The sequence below is a fragment of the Ruditapes philippinarum genome, unplaced genomic scaffold (assembly GCF_026571515.1).
Source record: "Ruditapes philippinarum isolate M1 unplaced genomic scaffold, ASM2657151v2 ctg4_1_1_1_1, whole genome shotgun sequence".
Taxonomy (NCBI): Eukaryota; Metazoa; Mollusca; class Bivalvia; order Venerida; family Veneridae; genus Ruditapes; species Ruditapes philippinarum.
The window spans coordinates 43,152-60,266 of record NW_026858503.1 but is presented as its reverse complement, the minus strand read 5'-3'; positions in this window follow the sequence as shown (position 1 = coordinate 60,266).

Here is a 17,115-nt window from a genome sequence, read left to right as displayed (position 1 = left end):
TTGCTGTCTTTTCATTTCATTGCGCCTGCTTTAAAATGGCGTAAAACTGGTCGTAAAGTTGGTCTATATGGCAGAGTAAAAGGTACAATAAAAAGTCACAATAAACTAGGTGATTTTTTGCAAAGTAAAATATGTCAAAAAATGAATGGCATTTTTCAACATTTGATAAAGAATCAAAAGTCCAATATGTATTTTAATCTTGATGTTTGAAGAAGACAGATAGCATGACAATGTGGTGTTGCAAAGAAATCAATCAAACACAAAATTTTGATATAAAATTAACAAACGAAATAAAACAATATCTAATGCAAAAAAGTGTTTCTTTCAAAATGTAATGAATATTTTTATCAAATCAATTTGCCTCGTATTAGATGATTTTGATGCATATGTAACCTATCTAAATACAGCTTCAACAATAATAATAATCTTATATATGCATATAATTGCATAAAATATTTGCCCCAGAACTCGTGATAATTTGCTACAATGACCATCATATGACTCCATTTAACAACCAGGACAGCCTGATGCCTGACCAAGCACTATATTGTTGTCTGACCATATTCATATTTTGATTATCCCGTTAACAAAAAATAAACAGATTAAAAAAATAATTCAAAGTCTGTTAAAACAAAATTAATAAAGGGTTATAGTGTATCAGTAACTATAGTGTATCAGTAACCAATCAAAGATGAAGTTCTCATAAAACAAGTTTGTTGCTTTATTCACTTCTATTTCCTAATTGTCATGCTAAACATGACACATAGAATTAGTCTATTAATTAGTAAATTAATAGATTTTTTTTGGGTATCAAAGTACTGACAGAAAGAGCGAGTCTATCCAGTACTATAAAAGTGTCTGGATATAGTCTATATTGGTGGTCTATAATTGATATAGCCAGCATTCAAAAGAATAAAATATACAGCATTGAACTAACTACTTAATACCGAATCATTTGAACATTTTATTACAGCTATAAAATTTAAAAAAATGCTGGTCATCTTCAAATATATGTATACCTGTCTCCATAATCTATTATGTTTTTAAAAACTGCACCGAGTTTTAATTGTTGATAGTGGTTTTAGTCTACATTTTTGTGGTCTAAATAGCGGTGGTAATTTGAATATATTTTTTCATATTAAATTGAAACAGCTTAAAATTTCTTCTGTACACAAGGATATTAATGGAATACACGCAGCAAAATGCCCTGGTAACCACAAGTTCAGACCTACTTTTTTCTCTTATATTTGGGGGGAGGAGAAGGTCTAAAGAAATAGATAGATGAGACATATTTGTTTATATTTCTCCCAGAGTAATAAGTATTCAAATACATTTACTAACGTACCACAATGGTTTGTTGTACATGGCTATGCATTATGAAAGAGTCGTTAATGTAAAAACTAAACACATAAATATTTAAAAATCAAATTCTTAACAAAGTTATGTTTAGTAAGATACAGGCAACTAAATTTGTCATCTCATCCACAAGTTTCTTATCTGTCAACTTCTTCTCCCTTAGTTCTTAGATTCAAACTGTTTTAAGACACTCCCTGTCATATGTGACCTTTGTTCTTGATTCCCAAAGTCGGTCTCTTAAAACAGTCTTGACTGTACTTTAGGCTCTTTTTTCAATCAAATACATTATGATAAAACATTGCTTTTACGTGTTCGGATTAGCCCCAAATATAAATTAATAAATAATAATATTATTATAAACTATTAGGATTTATTTTATGTTTCATTTAGTAAATGTGTTGGAAGTAAAGAATAGAATACCTACATGTAAAACTCAGAATTTACCAAGCAATGGTGAAACTAAGTTTACCATCTTTCAGTATCTTTTTTATTTATTTTATTGTACTTATATATCTTCTTATTGTCTGTGCACTACATATTATGACTTTACCACTAGTGTCTACCAGAAAAGAAGCAACCAGCAGAAAGCACACTTATTAATGGCTGCATAATTTCAAATGATTTCAGTTCTTTTTTTTATTGAAATCCTCTATAAAAACAGCATCTAACAATTCCAATTTTATGGCATTGTTTTCCAATAGCACCAAACTGGACAATCATCAAAGGTCTCCTAAGTTATTTTAACGAAATGGGTTAGTGCAAAACGTGACACGGACCTTTATTGATAACAGACTATATAGCACCTTTCCATATTAAATTTTGTCCAAATCTTTGGCAAATATTTATTGATCGTATTAAATAAGAAATAAAATTGGAACTAAATATTTGTGTATCATTGCTATTTAATACTAATCCTGTATAATCCCTTGATTATATACAAGTAACAAAAACTCCAAGGATCAGTGTAAAATGTAACCTTTGTCTGAAGTGGAATTTTACAAAAAGAACTACAACGGTTAAATATAATCTCGCACATCCAACAGCGTATCGACGTGAAAACAGAAACCGCAAAACTGGGCAAAATTAAAGAAATAAAACTCTGCTCTATCACTGATCACTATTAAAGGATTATATGCGTCCAAGTTTTCAAATTTACACTGTATTTTTAAATTAAATAGTTAAATGAAATCAAAGAGATCCACATTGTAGAAAACGTTGTTTGTTGTGGTTTTATTTGTAAAGACTGAAAAGAGCTATGTTGAAAAATATTTCGTGATGTAAGAATACAACTTCTTAAGCTACAGTCTCACTTACATCCCGGCAGAGCCCCGGCAGAGCCCCGGTAGACGTCCGGGGTGATCCGGGAACGACCGGGAACAACTGGGGTACATCCGTAACTCTGCCGGCAACATCCTGGATGATCCGGGATGATCCGGCATTCGACCCCGGATGGAATAAAATATTTAATATCACCGGGGTGATCCGGGAAGGTATAGCTTTGCCGGCTTCATCCTTAGCTCTGCCGGGAACGACCGGGGTTATACCGGGAAAGCACCGTAGCTCTGCCGGCACAAACCGGGGCTGATCCGGGGTATGATATAGCCGGTAGAGCTACGGTAGAGACCCGGTATATGCCGGCAGAGCCCCGGTAACTACAGGCAGAGCCCCGGAGGATAAAGGTAGAGCTACGGTTGATCCCGGTAGAGCCCCGGCAAAGCCCGGATCATTTCAAAAGAATAACGACAATTTGCGATGATTGCACTTGTTTGCATTGTATTTCCCTTCTATCCAGTATGGCATAAGGATTTTTCAGAAAATCATCATGAATTACTATTCTGAAACAAAAGATATTATATTAAATAAAAATTATGTATCAATGTTATCATTTTCGGGCGTTTTCAATCCACCGGGGTTCTACCGGGGCTCTGCCTGGATTGTCCTGGGCTCTGCCGGGGCTCTGCCTGGATCGACCGGGGCTCTGCCTGGGTCAACCGGGGCTCTTCCGGCGTCATCCGGGAACGACCGGGGAAGCACCGGCATGAACCGTAGCTTCACCTGGACTCTGCCTGGATGATCCGGAGCACATCCTGGGTGGTTAGTAGGGAACTACCGTAGTGCTGCCGGGGTAAGTGTGACCGCAACAATAATTTCATCCCGGATCGTCCCGGATAATCCCGGTAACTTACCGGGATGGTCCTGGGCTCTGCCGGGAGTAAGTGAGACCGAGGCTTTAAAGGGTGTAAAGCCATGATAGCAAATTATACTATACAGAATGAGCAGTCACGTCGTCTTCATTTTCTTGTAACCATAATTGGAGAGATTTTTAGAAACATAAAAAATGTCTCTATTTTACGCACCTGAACCATATAAAAATACAGAATGAAAAATGAAGCAAGAACGAATCAACTGCTATTTTTATTAACTATCTTGTAGGGACGATTTCGTACCTGCCCCATCGACTTAATTTGAAATTTACAAAACGTATTCTTAAAAGTTAAGTATTTTGGTGTGTTAAGTATTTTTTATCAGTATTCTACCGAATATTATACTTCAATTAGGCGGCCCCAATATACATGTAGTTTAGACTCTTCAACATTTTCACAGACAGTACTTGCAAAAGTTAATGGTCTCTGCAGCCTATAATTTGAGATACATAGAACTTGCTGAAATCTAAGCCATGATTTTTCTCTCTTTTTTCGCATTTTGGCAATTAAAAGACTTACATTGATTAAGTATTTTGTATGGAATTGAAAATATCACTTTATTTACGTTTTACTACCTTTTTAAAAAAATTTTTTACATTTAATGCTATTTTCTTCATTTTTTTCATGTGATAAGTTACTCACATGCCCTAAATCCATTATCACAAAAATAATTACATATGCTTTCGCTTTCTACTAAAATAGAAAAAAAATGATTCATCACTAATGCTTAATGTGCCTTTAAACAAAATTCAACAAAACTATAAGGGTTAAATCTGCTGGTAATGCTAAAAGGCTTTCGTAGATTTAAATAATTTGCAAGGTATACCCCGAGATACTATCATACACTATCACCTTTTTAATGAGGCTCAAATTTGCTTTGGCCAAACTTTTCTTATTTGTCTAAATATAGTAATTAAGGTAAGATCATGAATGGATAATGTTGTATACATACAAATAAAATTGTAATCTTGTATAATCCAAGGTTTGGTCATTTTCACAAAATAGAATGACTTATCAGTAACTTTTGCAATATGAACGGACAGAATGCCATTATCACCTAAGTAGCTTCATCCTAAACAGTCAAACAACAAGTGCAAAATGTCAGCAAACAAAAAAAGAAGACATGTAGAGTCTCTAACAGCACCTGCCTCTTTCTTCTGTGCTGTGCTGGATAATTAAATAAATACAATTTAGATATGGGGGCATAATTCTACTATAGTGCATGGCAGACTTACCTTAATTGATAGTCAACTACATTTGAGCCGCGTCACGACAAAACCAACATTGTGGGGATGAGACCAGCATGGATCCAGATCAGCCTGCGCAATTCCACGCAGTCTGATCAGGATCCATGCTGTTCGCTATAAGTTTCTCTACTTGTAAAAGAGTTGGTAAGCGAACAGCATGGATCCTGATCAGACTGCGCGGATGCGCAGGCTGGTCTGGATCCAGCATCATAAACCCACTATGTTGGTTTTGTTGTGACGCTGCTCAATTTTGTATTTAAACTTTGATGTGAAAATGTTTGTTTGAAATAAAGGTGTACCGGTATGTATAACTTGTCAAATTTTACCTTTCTATGAGTTATTTACCTTGAAATTATACTTGACTGCATAAAATTACGAAACAATCTTGAAAAAATAAGAAACACCAAAATATACTTCTTGTTGTCAAATGTGATATAAAACCCATAAAATACAGTGACCTTGAGTTAGGGTTGTAGTAATTAAGCCAACATTTCCTTTTAACTTTGGTTGAACTTTATCTAGTGCATTATAACACATATTAGGAAAAACAACTAACCTTACATCTATTTAAGTACATTAGCATAGTTAGAATATCTCACATTCCACATAGGAAAAATGTATACAGATTTCAAATTATCACAAAACCTTATTACTTTGTTGAAAAGGTTTATTTTTTTCAACTTTGTTTATATTCTTTTGTTGTTTTGTCAATTTCTTTTCATCATTCAAGATTGAATCAATCAATAGGATAGTTTGAAAGATGAGGCATTTAAAATAGTATAATTATCTATGCTTTAAAACAATGGAGGACTGTATATTTTTTTCAACGAGCTTTCATTCATATATCATTTGCTTTAATAACACAAAACAGCAATGTCTCAAAGAGAGAGTGTAATATAAAAGGTGGAGTTGGGGGCAGAAAAAAAACTTAACCAAATTTTAAATAAACAAGAGGGCCATGATGGCCCTGAAATCGCTCACCTGTATATAGGCCCCCGGGGCGGGCCAATTTTAACCCAGGGGCTTTTATTTGAACAAACTTGGCAGACACCCATTTGAAGATGTTTCATGATAAATATCTAAGCTCTAGCTCTATGAAGATTTTTTTTCAAGTTTTTACTATACACATATTGGGAAAAACAATGACAACACCCCCCCCCCCCCCCTTGGCGGGCCAATTTTGTTCCCAGGGCTTTTATTTGAACAAGCTTAGTAGACACTCACTAGAAGATAATTCATGCTTAATATCTTAACTCTAGCTCTTTGGGTTTTTTAACAGAAGATTTTTTAAGCTTTTACTATATATACATATAAGGAAAATCAATGATCCTTGGGGCGGGGCCAATTTTAACCCCAAGGCCCTTATTTCAACAAAAATGGTAGACACCTATTAGAAGATGTTTCATGCTACATATCTTAGCTCTAGCTCTTAAGGTTTTTTAAAAGAAGATTTTTTCAGTTTTAACTACATACATAAAGGGAAAAACAATGACCCCTCATCCCCCAATTTTGATCCCAGGGCTTTTATTTGAACAAACTTGGTAGACACCAACTAGAAGATGTTTCATGCTTAATAGCTAAGCTCTAGCTCTTTGGGTTCTTTACAAGAAGATTTTTTAAGTTTTTACTATATGCATATAGGGAAAATCAATGAGCCCCTGGGGTGCCCGGGCCAATTTTGACCCAAGGAGTTTTATTTGAACAAACTTGGAAGACACCAATTATAAGATGTTTCATGCTAAATATCTTAGCTCTAGCTCTTTGGGTTCTTTAAAAGAAGATTTTTTAAGGTTTTACTATAGGCATATAGGGAAAATCAATGACCCCCTGGGGCGGGGCCAATTTTGACCCCAGGGCTTTTATTTGAACAAACTTGGTAGACACTCACTAGAAGATGTTTCATGCCAAATATCTAAGGTCTAGCTCTTTTAAAAGAAGTAAATCAAGGATTGCTAGCAGCATGGGTTCAAACCCTGTCAGGTGCAATCCGTTGTTTTCTTGAGCAAGAAACTTTACATTCATTACTTCATACTGGTTGGTTCCAGGAACAACTTATAGCTTCCAACACAATCAAACTAAAATGAATTTGTATAAACTAGCCTGGATGAGAAGAATACTAACCTCTCCATATCTTATAAATATAACAGTCAAGCTAAAGATTTTCAACAGATTTGTATCAGTCAATAAATATGTACAGGCTTTTAATTTCGTTTTTCCTTCCAAAAAAAAACTAAAACTTGTAAGCAAATACCAAACATATCATTGAAATATTTCTTTCTTAAATGACATGTTATTACTGAAAATAAATGAGGCCTGTTTAAATAGGTTATCTAAATACATAAAATAAGTGGTGTAATCAATTGTAAGAAAATCCAATTTTTTACTACCTTAAAATGATGTGTGGATTCATTATAGATTAACTCAAGTATATTAAAAAATGTCTCAAAAAATGCTTAACAATACAGTGGCAAAATAATCTGAATAAACTTTATCTTCACAACTTCCCTTCACTATTGACCACTTTCAGGCAATTTTTTTTTAATCAAAACAAAAACTTGAGCTAGTCAGTGGACATAAAAAACACACAATATAATCTGTTTGTTTTTTCCTTAGATTTAAAGTCATTCCAACACTGTGAAGGTCATGCTTTACTGGTAGGTTCAAGACCTCCAGTGTCCATTTATGCATCTTTTCAGGCACAAGCGAGCGACCTGAGTAGAACCACCAACCTTCTGAAAGCTAGCTGCAGATAGCTTCCTTGCATAAAAGACTCAAAAGTCCCTGATGAGATTTAAACAAATATTGGTTCTCTGATGATTTGAAGTTGGCAAACTTAAAATTTACCAATCTATGATACACTGCACATAATAAAACATAGCAAACATTGAAGTATATCATTTACAAATCATTTCTATGATCTCGTACATAATAAAACATATAGAAAACATGGCAGTGTAAATACAAAGAGACATATTTCTTAAATCATCAAAACACGCCTGTTTTTCTAACAAAAGATCAAATATAAGTTTTAACTCTTGGTAACATTATTTTTTTCATTTAAAACGTAGGTTACAAAATAAATCACAATCTGTCATATACAGGTTAAAAGATTTATTTCTTCCGTTCAAAATATTGAATACGAGTCATTATAGTTGGTCTCAAATTTCAAAATTGGCGACAATTATAATTCGTCATAAAATGATGATCCTATCTAAATCATAGACAATAATTCTGCAGTTAATATTTCTGTAAATAGGCGAGATATTTAACCACAGGAAGGGCATCATCTTAAACATCAATTCTAACCCTATCATTAAACTCGTACATGTTATGTAAATAATATTCTAGTGTAAAAGGTTAAATAGAAATCGAGGTTACTCGCCCTTATTGTACTATTTATTCAACATTTTATCATTTATGAAATTTGGCGACACAAACTCTTCTGTAATTCCAGTCACATTATTTGGATAGTCTATGTAAGTGATGTAATTAAAACGGTCCCGAACAGCATTTGTGGCTAAAAGGAGTTCAACTTAAAGGTCCAGAAACCTAAAACATACAATCTATAACAATGACAGATCTTTATCACTAGAGTATATAAATAAATGACAGGCATATGTTATCAAAATATAGTAATGACAAGCATATATTATCAAAATATAGTAATAACAAGCATATATTATCAAAATTTATCACCTAAACCGCGGCGCAGGAGTGTAATAAATAGAGGATATTTGTTTAGTTCAGTGTAAGATCGGAATATATTTCACCGAGTGAGCACCAAAAGGTATATTTCACGAGTGGCGCAGCCACGAGTGAAATATGAACTTTTGGTGTTCACAAGGTGAAATATATTTCGATCTTACACTGAACTAAATAAATTTTCTTTTTATTATATGCAAAAAACGTTGTAAAAAGGCATTAAACCTATCACTGAATGAAAAGTGCGCCAAATAATAATACAACGTAACGTCATTTACGACGCCCGGCATTAATGTGGTACCCAGTACTGTGTACGCTGGTATTTCACTGAAACAACGTAAGGGGCTTAAATTCAAAACAGTGAAATTATCAAAGTGGTAATTTCACTGTTTCAAACAGTGAAATTACCAGTTTTATATTACTGATATATTTCTATAAACCACCGAAAAGCATGTAATAAAGCCATTTAATAAAAACGATATTACACTAGTGTAATAACACTTTGACGTGACGTCATTTGCGCTATATAGAAACATAGCGTTAAAGCGCGCTGATGTTAGCGTTACACTATCGGCGCGTCATTGAAAAATTACTCATTTAACAGTTTACTGTTCTTATTTTATATATGTGATAAATAGAATATTATATTCGTGTAGATTTAATACTAAATTTATTGAACTCGTTGAATAAAACAATATTATGCTCCCCAGAGGCTCGCATAATATGATTTTATTCAACTCGTTCAATAAATTTAGTATTAAACTACACTCATTCAATATCTTCTATATAATAATGGCAGGCATATGTTATCAAAATATAGTAATGACAGGCATATATTATCAAAATATAGTAATGACAAGCATATATTATCAAAATATAGTAATGGCAGGCATATGTCACCAAAATATAGTAATGACAGGCATATATTATCAAAATATAGTAATGGCAGGCATATTGTCACCAAAATATAGTAATGGCAGGCTTATGTCACCAAAATATAGTAATGGCAGGCTTATGTCACCAAAATATAGTAATGGCAGGCTTTATTGGCACCAAAATATAGTAATGGCAGGCTTTATTGGCACCAAAATATAGTAATGGCAGGCATATGTCCCCAAAATATAGTAATGGCAGGCTTATGGCACCAATATATAGTAATATGGCAGGCTTATGACACCAAAATATAGTAATGGCACTCTTATGTCACCAAAATATAGTAATGACAGGCATATGTCACCAAAATATAGTAATGGCAGGCATATGTCACCAAAATATAGTAATGGCAGGCTTATGTCACCAAAATATAGTAATGGCAGGCTTATGTCACCAAAATATAGTAATGGCAGGCTTATGTCACCAAAATATAGTAATGGCACTCTTATGTCACCAAAATATAGTAATGGCAGGCATATGTCACCAAAATATAGTAATGGCAGGCTTATGTCACCAAAATATAGTAATGGCAGGCTTATGTCACCAAAATATAGTAATGGCAGGCTTATGTCACCAAAATATAGTAATGGCAGGCTTATGTCACCAAAATATAGTAATGGCACTCTTATGTCACCAAAATATAGTAATGGCAGGCATATGTCACCAAAATATAGTAATGGCAGGCATATGTCACCAAAATATAGTAATGGCAGGCATATGTCACCAAAATATAGTAATGGCAGGCTTATGTCACCAAAATATAGTAATGGCAGGCTTATGTCACCAAAATATAGTAATGGCAGACTATGTCACCAAAATATAGTAATGGCAGGCTTATGTCACCAAAAAAAATATCAACTTCATGTCTTTTGCCAATTAAAATATAATGACAATAGAATATTAAATTGGCAGGCCATTGATACAAGATTATAAAATAAAATATGTTGTTTTTGTCTAAATTTTTTACTAAAATGAACCATATGTGCATATATATAGAAAAACCAAACCCTTTAAGTCTAATAAATCAAAATGTCATTTCCTTTCAAAAATTCAAAATATTCAGGAAAAGAAACGAAATGGTGAAACTTTGTTTGAGATTTCAACAAAATTTGAAACGCTCATCTCTTAAAATTCTTGCGTAAACATAACAGTGGAGTAATAAAATCTGTCTTGATTTACAGTCACATCACCCTTATCAATACGGCTTTACACTTTGCCCTTAAAAATCCTTTAGATCAACAGTAGCGAACTACTTGTGTCAATTTTTATCTGACTAATGTCTTAAATATATCCCAAACTGCAAGTTTTCGGTGCTTTTGAAGTGAAATTGAAATGCCATGTTTAATCCCCTTGATTGTATATTATTATCCACGAGTAAGCTTAACGCTAAAAGATTTACTTTTGCGGATAAAAGACTGGAACACGACCTTATAAAAACTGTAAGGATTTTAAACAAAGACGGCATATTAAAAAGTCTTATAATCATTGTATGATACAGAACACTTCAAGTTATTTATAGTAACATGTGTCCAGGCATTTGAGAAACAGTAACAATATTTTAACTATGGTTTTTAAAAGGTTGTCGTTACAAAGTATATATCAAAACCAAATGTATTTAAATGAAGATTTGAGAGTCTACCAATACACCAATATTTATTCTACACCTTTAAAGATAAGAAAAGTGTTGCAGAAAAAATTTAATTTCATATAAATTTAACACAAATGTGGAAAAAAAACAACTCAAGAATATCGCAGAATTCATGTATGTCTGAAAATCAATGAAAAATTGGTGCAAATAACTTTAATTAATAAATATTTCCCTATATAACTGGGTTATAAAAGATAAGAACAATTTTGCTCACTTTTTATATATTAAACCTTGGGTTTTATGAATGAAAGAAAATCAATGAAGTAATGACAAAATAACATTTTTTTCCAACCACAAGCCAAAATTATGATAAAAATTACCAAAATCCAATACTGATTCCAATCAAACCTGAAAGATAGGTTTACCCATCTTTTACTCAAATGCATTATATTGTGATTTGATATTGAAAGAGTCCATCAAAAATGTAAAGAATTTCAAAAATAAAAAAGCAAATATTTAGTTTTTAAGCTACCAACAGTATAGTGTCGTGCATGCAGGCCGGCCTGGCTGAGACATACACTTGTGGCAAAGGCTAATCACTTTCGGTATCAGAAGGTTAAGGGTAATTGAGTCCCTTTACACTTGAAAAATTTTATAAAAAAAATAAACGCAAAAAGTGAAGAAGTGTAACACACTTGTACTCTACACTTATCATTTCCCTGATAAATAGAACAATTCACTTTCATAAATAATGAACACACTATATCATGTTTGAAGACCACTTCGAAGATTTTCAAACATTTTAAACAGCATTTAATGACACAAAAAACCAGATAGAGCAAATATACACTCTCTTGAGGAGCCACGCTTGGGGTCATAACAGAGGGTACTTGTCAACTATTATATTTTATTACTGTACAAACATTTGTGTTACTTATTGAATGGTATACCATAAAACATATAAGTGTCTTCTATATCAAAAACAAATTAAATACAAGTTTTCGAAACTTGTGTGTGTCCAATATTAGGGTCATAAAATGATCTGAAATTTCAAATTTACTACCTTGTACTTGGGGGGAAAATAATCTAACTCAAAGTTCCAGATGACAACCACCAGAAACAAGAGGCCCAGAATGGCCCTGAATAGCTCACCAAATAAATTGTTTTTATTTTAATCTCAAATGACAGTTCGTGTATTTGAATTTCATACATAGAGGAATTTAGGTAAAGGATAGTCAATATTTTAGCCCCCATGGCCCTAAAAAGGGGCTAAAATATTCAATGACAACAATCTTTACCAATCTCAGTCTTTCAGCTGGATAAGATGCTACCAAGTCAATAATCACAGCCTCTGAGTTAGGTACTTGAAGTATCTACCAATCTTAGCCTTATAGCAGTATAAGTATAAACCAGATTCATGTACTAGTATTTGATCAGAGAAGTAAAGAAATCAGATATTTGATGTCCTAGCCTTGGTGCAGAACAGGTAGATGCCAGATATTTGATGTTTCTACCAATATCTCAACCTCAAAGCAGAATAGGTAGACATTAGATATTTGATGTTTCTACCAATATCTCAACCTCAAAGCAGAATAGGTAGACATTAGATATTTGAGGTTTCTACCAATATCTCAGCCTCAAAGCAGAATAGGTAGACATCAGATATTTGACGTTTCTACCAATATCTCAACCTCAAAGCAGAATAGGTAGACACCAGATATTTGATGTTTCTACCAATCTCTCTGCCTCAAAGCAGTACAGGTAAACACCAGATATTTGATGTTTCTACCAATCTCTCTGCCTCAAAGCAGTACAGGTAAACACTAGATATTTGATGTTTCTACCAATATCTCAGCCTCAAAGCAGAATAGGTAGAAACCACATATTTGATGTTTCTACCAATCTCTCAGCCTCAAAGCAGAACAGGTAAACACCAGATATTTGATGTTTCTACCAATATCTCAGCCTCAAAGCAGAATAGGTAGAAACCAGATATTTGATGTTTATACCAATCTCTCAGACTCAAAGCAGAACAGGTAAACACCAGATATTTGATGTTTCTACCAATATCTCAGCCTCAAAGCAGAATAGGTAGACACCAGATATTTGATGTTTCTACCAATCTCTCAGCCTCAAAGCAGAACAGGTAGATGCCAGATATTTGATGTTTCTACCAATATCTCAACCTCAAAGCAGAATAAGTAGACATCAGATATTTGACGTTTCTACCAATCTCTCAGCCTCAAAGCAGAATAGGTAGACATCAGATATTTGACGTTTCTACCAATCTCTCAGCCTCAAAGCAGAATAGATAGACATTAGATATTTGACGTTTCTACCAATCTCTCAGCCTCAAAGCAGAATAGGTAGACATTAGATATTTGACGTTTCTACCAACATCTCAGCCTCAAAGCAGTACAGGTAAACATCAGATATTTAATGTTTCTACCAATGTCTCAACCTTGAAGCAGAATAGGTAGAAACCAGATATTTGAAGTTTCTTTAACTTTAAATAGACAACAATTTTTGTCTCAGAACAGGTAAAACATTATTCCTTAAACATATACAGTACATATTTTAATAATATTTGTACAAATTGTCCATTTAAATTGGGACATATATTCTAATTGTCTGTAGTAATTTTACTTAATCCTGACTGTCAACAACACATTGCAATTGTCCTATCAGCTAAAACGTATCTATTAAGTTTAAATCAAAGTATTTTATAATGTAATTACATAGTTGGTGTCCTTTGAAATTGGAAGACAGTTATCAAATTTTACATATTGAAAAACATTTGGTGAACAAACATATTAGTGGGTCTGTCCTAACAAAGTTTGGTATGCAATTACTTTCAATAGTAACAACTCAACTTTACACTAGCCGACTGACATTAAAGTAACGAATACCCATCTACATTAGCGACAACAAAAAGCTGTGTAATTCTATATCGCAATAGACGTATTGTTGAAGCAGAAAAAGAGGGTTAAACGCACTTTGTTGATGTGTCTTTACCGAAAAATTGCATTCATTGTAAATGATCGTAGCAAATTTCGCGATGGTTTCAACAATGTTATTATCGCTAGGAAACTATTTCACACAAAACAAAGCAACACTTTGTTCTAAATGAAGTTACTAAAGATGTTAAAAATAGATAGCAGTTAAAACTCGTTGACAGAATATGTTCACAACTAAGATAAACCAACCCAATTGTTTTAATTGACACAAACAATTGCTTTTTTCATTCAAATAACATATTGCTATTTGAAGCGTAAATGCATTAAATAAATGACGACTTGTTTTCAACAAATATGTGGAAAGTGTTTAGCTTGAAATAAAAGATTTTGTCATATGAACTTATACAACGAAAAAAGACCACAGAATATTTCCTTGACAAAAAGTATTAAAAGAGAATTTAAAGTGTATAAGGCTATACATGAATATCTACTGCAAAAATTATGTTTTGAATTTAAAAAAAAAAAAGAATACTTCCAAAATGCTTGTATGAAAGAAATATGATAATAAATTGCCTTTAAAGCACTTTGGCACATACATGAAATAATTGAACGGATAAAGCAGTATAATGTATTGTTACAGAACATTTTATTCTGTTTATGTCCACTATTCATGTGTATTAAATAACAGTGACATTCTATGTTCCATCTATTTCAAGAATTGAACATAAGATTATAGAAATAATATAATTTCATTTTACAATTTTATGTCTAAATCCTATTGGATTGTTTTAGCAAATATAACTAATTTCATAATTCAATAATTATAATAGTGAGGTTATTTAGGACAAAGGACATCCTATAACAACATGTATGTTGTTACTGCTTTTTGGGGTTGGTCTTTTTGTTGTTGTTGTTGTTGTTGTATACCTTTTTTGAATTGGCAGATTATCATCTTACAAGACCATCAATAGAATAATTAGAATGATTTTATGTGCAATGAAATCCCGCAATGTTATAGATGATACTATTTATTAACAAAATTTTTTATGGTTTTGTTAAAACATGTTACATCATCCATGTTACATCAACCCTATTGTCAGATATTGTCATTTGAGCATATTTCGCACTGTACAATAAACAAGCTGTTTCTTGCATGTGATATGCAACATTATGTCTTAAACATTTAAATGCATAATAATTTCTTAATCCCATCCATCAATGACAGAATTGTTAATTGGACACAAACAGAATTTCCACTGAAGTCAAAGTGTGACCTTAACCTTTTAGGTTTAGACCTAGATGTTGCACAATGATACATTAACTCTATGTGATACACATTTATACTAAATAATTTTCAAATCCATCCATAAATGTCAAAGTTATGGATCAGACAAAGTTCAAACTGAAGGAAGGACGACTGCAACAAGATAAAACTTATGTGGCTACTCTATTGTTCTCTCAATTGTTCTTTTTAACCCACATAAAAGAAACAAGAACTGTCGGAGGACAGTATTGGCTCGACTATTCAAAATGTTGTCACAAGGGTGATTTATTGAGTATAATAATGCTAGTTACCTATGAATACATAAAATTGACTGAAAAGGTACACAGGCTTGTTATAAAGATGTTTTATCAAGTAAATCACTGCTTTATTATTATGAATGCATAAAAATGTCCCCAAAAAGGCACAAACTCTTCAGTAGTTATGGAGATAACAGCTTACAAGCAAAATTTTACTATGAATTTTTAAGTTGAAAAAGGGGAGAAAAATCAGCCTAAATGCAAGATAGAATTATGGATCTTGGTCAGTGACCTACAATTATGATTCTAAATGCATATGTGAAGTTTTAAATAAATATCTTGAATAGTTATTGAGATATGTAATACTTGCATGTAAACATTAACCAATAGACTAAGTAGAAAAGAGGAGATGAATCAGCCTAAATGCGAGTAGAGTTATGGAACTTGGTCAGTGACATACAATTATGACTCTCCAATTATGACCCTAAGCACATGTGTAAAGTTTCAAGTAAATATCTTTGAAGAACTTTAACCTTTAACCAAAATTTCTTAGAGTTTCAAAGGGGCAAATAATTCTGCAAATATTGCAGTCAGAGTTATGCAATTTTGCAAACTGATGTACATTGTTACTATAAAAAAGTATTGTAAATTTCAATTGAATATCTCAAGCAATAATTGAGATATTTGACTTTACAAAAAAAAACATTAACCAAATTTCTAAGTTATAAAGGGGCATAATTCTGTAAATATTATAGGCAGAGTTATTCAACTTGTCAATATGATGAGCATTGTTACTATAAATAAGTATTGTAAGTTTCAATTGAATATCTCAAGCAATAATTGAGATATTTGAATCTACAAAAACTTTAACCAAAATTTCTAAGTTAAAAAGGGGCATAATTCTGTCAATATTGTAGGCAGAGTTATCCAACTTGTCAATCTGATGTATATTGTTACTATAAATAAGTATTGTAAGTTTCAATTGAATATCTCAAGCAATAATTGAGATATTTGAATTTACAAAAAACTTTAACCAAAATTTATAAGTTAAAAAGGGGCATAATTCTGTCAATATTGTAGGCAGAGTTATCCAACTTGTCAATCTGATGTATATTGTTACTATAAATAAGTATTGTAAGTTTCAATTGAATATCTCAAGCAATAATTGAGATATTTGAATTTACAAAAAACTTTAACCAACGCAGACGCCGACGCGGACGCTGACGCCGACGCCAGGGCGACTACAATAGCTCTCATATTCTTCAAATAGTCGAGCTAAAAAGCCACATAAAAGCCTTATGGAATTAATTACATCCAAGACAAAGTACAGATATCTATAATTGTTCCTATAGCCACATAAGTATATGTATCCAAATGTAAGCTCGGAAGGATGGAAGGAAGGAAGAACGGACACTACAAAAACTATATGTCTCCCCATTTTGAGGGGGCATAAAAGAAACACTATCTCAATTTTTATATAAATGTAAATAAGAAAGTCACGATGAAGTTTCCTTAAATTTGAAAATTTGACCTTAAAGATCATGGCCATCAAGGTTATACCTTAGTTAAGGAACATTTTGTCAAAGTTTATAGTATAAACATATTAT